We start from the raw sequence: 6,389 nt of genomic DNA, 5'->3' as shown, positions 1-6,389 counted from the left end.
CTCTCACCAATGGACAGGTCAATCAAACAGAAACCTAATAGAGAAATTAGAGAATTAATGGAGGTAATGAAGCAAATGGACTTAACAGACATCTGTAGATTATTCCACCCAAAGAGGAAAGAATATACCTTCTTCTCTGCAGCTCATGGAACCTTCTTGAAAATTGACCACATACTCGGTAGCAAAGCTAACTTCCACAGTTACAAAAAAATATTAGTAACCACCTGCATCTTATCAGATCACCATGGATTAAAGTTAGAATCCAACAACAATGATACCCCCAGAAAGCCTACAAACTCATGGAAACTGAACAGTCAACTACTGAACCATACCTGGATTAAGGAAGAAATAAAGAAAGAAATTAAAGTCTTCCTTGAATTCAATGAAAATAAAGAAACAACATACTCGAACTTATGGGACACTATGAAAGCAGTGCGAAGAGGAAAGTTCATAGCATTAAGTGCCCACTTAAAGAAGACAGAGAAAGCTCATATTGAAGACTTAACAGCCCACCTGAAAGCTCTAGAAAAAAAGAAGCAGACTCACCTAGGAGGAGTAGAAGACTGGAAATAATTAAACTGAGGGCGGAAATCAACAAAATAGAAACACAGAAAACAATGCAAAGAATCAATGAAACAAAAAGCTGGTTCCTGGAGAAAATCAACAAGATTGATAAACCCCTATCCAAACTAGTCAAACGGCAGAGAGAGAATACGCAAATTAATAAGATCAGAAATGAAAAGGGGGCCATAACCACAAACACAGAGGAAATTCAGAGAATCATCAGATCTTATTACAAAAGCCCGTATGCCACAAAACTGGAAAATGTAAAAGAAATGGACACTTTTTTAGATAAATACCATATACCAAAGTTACACCAGGACAAGGTGAACAATCTAAACAGACTTTTTGGTCGTGAAGAATTAGAAGCTGTTATCAAAAACCTTTCTACCAAAAAAAGCCCAGGACCAGATGGTTTCAATGTGGAATTCTACCAGAACTTCCAAGAAGAGCTAATACCTATACTCCTTAATGTATTCCACAATATAGAAACAGAAGGGTCATTACCTAATTCCTTTTATGAAGCTACAGTTACTCTGATACCAAAACCACACAAAGACTCAACCAGGAAAGAGAATTACAGGCCAATCTCACTCATGAACATCGACGCAAAAATCCTCAACAAAATACTGGCAAACCGAATCCAAGAACACATCTGAAAAATTATCCATTATGATCAAGTAGGCTTCATTTCTGAGATGCAGGGCTGGTTCAACATATGAAAATCTATCAATGTAATCCAGCATATAAATAAACTGAAAGAAAATAACCATATGATCATCTCATTAGATGCTGAAAAAGCATTCGACAAAATTCAACATCCATTTATGTTAAAAGTCTTGGAGAGATTAGGGATACAAGGGTCATACCTAAATATAATAAAAGCTATATACAGCAAGCAGACAGCTAACATCAAATTAAATGGAGAGAAACTCAAAGCCATCCCGCTTAACTCAGGAACACGACAAGGATGTCCACTCTCGCCATACCTCTTCAATATAGTACTTGAAGTTCTAGCAATAGCAATAAGACTAAATAATGGGATCAAGGGGATTCAAATTGGAAAGGAAGAAGTGAAACTTTTGTTATTCGCAGACGATATGATAGTGTACTTTAGCAACCCCCAAAACTCCACCAAAGAACTTTTACAGCTGATAAACAGCTTTAGTAATGTGGCAGGATACAAGATCAACTCCAAAAAATCAGTCGCCCTCTTATACACAAAGGATATGGAAGCAGAGAGGGCAATCAGAGAAGCTTCACCATTCACGATAGCCACAAACAGCATAAAATATCTTGGGGTAAATCTAACTAAAGAAGTGAAAGATCTATTTGACAAGAACTTTAAGGCATTGAAGAAAGAAATTGAAGAGGATACCAAAAAATAGATGGAGCTCCCTTGATCTTGGATTGCGAGGATCAACATAGTAAAAATGGCAATTCTACCTAAGGCAATTTATAGATTCAATGCAATCCCCATCAAGGTCCCATCAAAATTCTTCACAGATCTTGAAAGGACAATAATCAACTTTATATGGAAAAACAAAAATACCAGGATAGCCAAACCAATCCTATACAATAAAGGATCTTCTGGAGGCATTACAATCCCTGACTTCAAACTCTATTTCAGAGCTACAGGACTGAAAACAGTGTGGTACTGGCATAAAAACAGAGAAGTTGACCAATGGAATCATATAGAAGACCCGAATTTTAACCCACAAACCTATGAACACCTCATTTTTGATAAAGGAGCTAAAAGTATACAATGGAAGAAAGAAAGCATCTTCAACAAATGGTGCTAGCACAACTGGATGTCAACCTGTAGAAGAATGAAAATAGACCCATATCTCTCACCGTGCACAAAACTCAAGTCCAAATTGATTAAAGACCTCAATATCATCCCGAACACACTGAAAAGGATAGAAGAGAAAGTGGGAAATACCTACAACAGATGGGCACAGGAGATCACTTCCTATGTATAACCCCAAAAGCACAGACATTAAGGGCAACATTGAATAAATGGGACCTACTAAAACTGAGAAGCTTCTGTAAAGCAAAGGACACTGTCACTAAGACAAAAAGGCAACCTACTGACTGGGAGAAGATCTTCACCAACCCCGCAACAGACAAAGGTCTGATCTCCAAAATATATAGAGAACTCAAGAAACTAGACTTTAAAATGCTAATTAACCCAATTAAAAATGGGGCACTGATGTGAACAGAGAATTTTCAATAGAAGAATTTCAAATGGCCAAAAGACACTTAAGGTCATGCTCAACCTCCTTAGCAATCAGGGAAATGCAAATCAAAACAACTTTGAGATATCATCTTACACCTGTCAGAATGGCTAAAGTCAAAAACACCAAGGATAGCCTTTGCTGGAGAGGCTGTGAAGGAAGGGGTACCCTCATCCATTGCTGGTGGGAATGCAATCTTGTGCAACCACTTTGGAAATCGGTGTTTCGGTTTCTCAGGAATTTCGGGATCAACTTACCCCTGGACCCAGCAATACCACTCCTGGGAATATACCCAAGAGATGCCCTATCACATGACAAGAGCATTTGGTCAACTATGTTCAGAGCAGTATTATTTGTAATAGCCAGAACCTGGAAACAACCTAGATGCCCTTCAATGGAAGAATGGATGAAGAAAGTGTGGAATATCTACACATTAGAGTACTATGCTGCGTTAAAAAACAATGACTTCTCAAATTTTGCATGCAAATGGATGGAAATAGAAAACACTATCCTGAGTGAGGTAACCCAGACCCAAAAAGATGAACATGGGATGTACTCACTCATAATTGGTTTCTAGCCATAAACAAGGGTCACGGAGTCTACAATTGGTGATCCCAATGAAGCTAAGTAAGAAGGTGAACCAAAGGAAAAGCATATAGTTGTCCTCTTGGGTATGGGAAGGAGACAAAATGGCCGGGGAGAAAATTGGGATCTTGGGGGTGGGGTGGGATGGGGGTAAGGGGAGATGGGGAGAGAGGGGGTAGAGGGGGAGAATGGGGGGAACTTGGGGAAGGGGGAGGATTGGGATGAAGGAAGGTTGGATGGGGGAGCACAGAAGCACGGTTCTTAGTTAAGGGAGCCACCTTAGGGTTGGCAAGAGACTTGAACCTAGAGTGGCTCCCAGATACCCAAGCCGAGGTCCCCAGTTAGTTCCTTGGGCAGCTGAGGATGGAGAACCTGAAATGACCCTATCCTATAGCAATACTGATGAATATCTTTCATATCATCATAGAACCTTCATCTGGTGATGGATGGAGACAGAGACAGAGACCCACATGGAGCACTGGACTGAGCTCCCATGGTCCCGATGCGGAGCAGAAGGAGGGAGAACATGAGCAAAGAAGTCGGGACCACGGGGGGAGCACCCACCCACTGAGACAGTGGAGCTGATCTATTGGGAGCTCACCAAGGTCAGCTGAACTGTGACTGAAAAAGCATGGGATAAAACTGGACTCTCTGAGCATGGCGAATAATGAGGGCTGATGCGAACCCAAGGACAATGGCATGGGTTTTGAACCTACATAATGTGCTGGCTTTGTGGGAGCCTAGCCAGTTTGGATGTTCACCTTCCTAGAAATGGATGGAGGGGGGAGGACCTAGGACTTACTACTGGACAGGGAAATCTGACTGCTCTTTGGGCTGGAGAGGGAGGGGGAGAGGAGTGGGAGAGGGGGAGAAGGGTGGGAGGAGGGGGAGGAGGGTGGGAGGAGGGGGAGGGAAATGGGAGGCTGGGAGGAGGAGGAAATTTGTTTTTTTTTCTTTTCTCAATAAAAAATGTTAAAAAAAAACAGAGGCAATGGAACCTATAGCAAGACATTGAATGCCCCTCTCTCATGAATAGATCTCTATGTACCATGTTGTACAATGCAAGTTTCCAAGGAAGAAGCAACCAGTATTCTTACGCATTCTCAACTACCTACAAAGCATAATAAAGACCAGTACAGAAAATAACCCTATAGACACACCAGAGGATGGTATGTGTTGGTGATAACTAACAGCCTTCTTGCTGGTCGTATAATCAACTGTATATGAGGTAAATGATGACTTCAACTGGAAACCTAGCCAACTATCCAGGGTTAATGAGATTATAGAACTTGGAAGAAGACGTACAACCACCACATTAATTAACAAGCATTATCCCTTATTTGATTTTCCAAGAGACATCATTATAGAAAACCATAATCAATCAGAATTAAAAGCTGAGGAGTCCAGTCTGAATGACTACATCTACAAAATATCCCTTACAGAAGGCTCAAGAAATATTCATAACTGAGGCTTACGGTTGGTAAAATGTTCTGTTTTATTTCCCATGTGCATATAACATATGGCAAAAAACAAGTAAACCAATTTCATAAGAACACCCAAAGATTATATACTATGACCACACCTCCATCTTCCATATGTTCAGTGATGTAAAAAATTCCCCTTCCTTGGAGAAGCAGAGGGTTGAGGATAACTTGAGGGAATGGGATAGTCGAGATGGAGGAAGGACAGAGATGAAAGTAAGGAAAGAGATATCATGATTGAGAGAGCCATTATAGGGTTAGCAGAAACCTGGCTCTAGAGAAATCCCCAGGAGTCCACAAGGTTGACTCAAACCAAGACCCTAAGCAATAGAGGAGTGGGGTCCTGGTTTTGATTTGCTCTGTAGCAGACTAATGAATGTCTTAAATATCATCATAGAACCTTCATAGGGCAACTGATGTAAACAGAGGAAGAGACCCACTTTGGACTGAGTTCCAAAGTCCAGTTTAAGAGTGGGAGTAATGTGAACATGAGCAAAGAGGTCAAGACCATGATAAGCTCAACCACTGAAACAGTCTACCTGAGCTAATGGGAGCTCAGCAACTCAGCAGGACTGGGAGGAAACAGGCATAGGACCAAACTGATCTCTCTGAATGTGGTTGACGGTTGCATGACTGGGGCAGACAGGGGGTCCACCGGCGGGGGTGTCAGGATTTGTCTACTGCATGTACTGTCTTTTGGGGAACATATTACCTTTGGATGTATACCTTGCTCAGCCTGGATATAGTGGGGAAGGGTTTGGACCTTCCATGGAGCAATGTGCCTTACCCTTTCCGAGGATTGGAGGTTGGTGGGGTGGGAGGATATATGGAGGGAGCGGGAGGGGGATTGGTAGTTTCAAAAAATCCAATAAATTAAAAAAAAGAGAAAAAAAACAAGACAAAAAACACCCCCACCCTGAAACCAATATAGTTGATACTTTACATTAGTGAATACAAAGTTAGATACCACATGAGTCTCTCAAGCAGTGCAAGAAGGCATTTTGACAAATTAAAAATCCCTTACTAATACAAATCATGAATAACAGGCTAACATATTAAATGCTAGGTATAATAATCTTTTCAGAAAATAGTATTCTAATGATGGATAATTTCCAAGTATTTCCTCTAAAATAACGTATAACACAATGCTTTCACATCTTATATACATATCAAATGTAGCCCTATAGCATTAACCAGAGTATAAAAATTAAAAAGTAGTAAAGCAAAGGGCCATAAATTAGGAAATGAAGGAGTCCAACTGTCCTGAGTTGGAGAAAATATGATTCATTTTCAGGCGAATAATTACCAACAGAGAAACTAACCCTAAAGCTCACAAAAATTCAAAGGGACAGAAGTGATATCAACACGGTATGTCACTAGATTTTGAATATATCAATGTTATAGGCTAAAACACCAAACGAAGGACTTTCTCTTTTGCAGTGCTAGTTCTTCTGTACTCACTGCATTGTGATGCCTCATTTAAAATTTGTTTATGCACCTTTTCTGGGTGCTGAGCAACAGTGAG

This window comes from Microtus oregoni, unplaced genomic scaffold, assembly GCF_018167655.1.
Source record: "Microtus oregoni isolate MIOR12 unplaced genomic scaffold, Mior012 000029F_ref0000214, whole genome shotgun sequence".
Taxonomy (NCBI): domain Eukaryota; kingdom Metazoa; phylum Chordata; class Mammalia; order Rodentia; family Cricetidae; genus Microtus; species Microtus oregoni.
The sequence above is the reverse complement of the archived record's forward strand: the minus strand, read 5'-3'. Positions refer to the sequence as shown.